The following is a 554-nucleotide window of genomic DNA, read 5'->3' as shown; positions in this document are numbered from 1 at the left end:
GGCTCCCGGGCAAGGTCGTGTCGCGCGGCGACAACTTTGGCCATGCCTGCTCTAAATAAATGTTAAAGCACGTACACATGGGTAATTTAATTCTTTTTCATTTTAAAATATTTGTCGACGATTATCAGTTGTATATATCAAAATCCTGATAAACTTTGAAATGCCTCCTATTACTGGCTGTTAGAAACGATTTCTCATAGCAGAAATTTATCACGGTCTTATTTTCATCCATCAAGCAGTGCATCAAATGTAAGAAATAATTACAGTATGCGTTGTAAAACGTAATCTCACCCACGCGACGACCTAAATTCGTTTCCCGTGTTACAACCATTTATCAACGTAATAATGCGGTATTTAACAACGTTAACTACTTCGCGTAGTTTTGTAAAATGCGAGATCGTAAAACCCAATACTGATTGCGCGATTAACAGATGGAGGGATAACAGTACAGGAATCTCACGATAAATGTTTTTACCTCATTTAACCAAGGATTGTCCTTCATATATTTAATTAAAAATTCAGATTCCTAGTCGAGAAATTAACACTAGATTGCC

The sequence above is a fragment of the Ceratina calcarata genome, unplaced genomic scaffold (assembly GCF_001652005.2).
Source record: "Ceratina calcarata isolate Rehan_Ccalc_2016 unplaced genomic scaffold, ASM165200v1 scaffold1735, whole genome shotgun sequence".
Classification (NCBI taxonomy): Eukaryota; Metazoa; Arthropoda; class Insecta; order Hymenoptera; family Apidae; genus Ceratina; species Ceratina calcarata.
Note: the sequence above shows the minus strand (reverse complement) of the source record.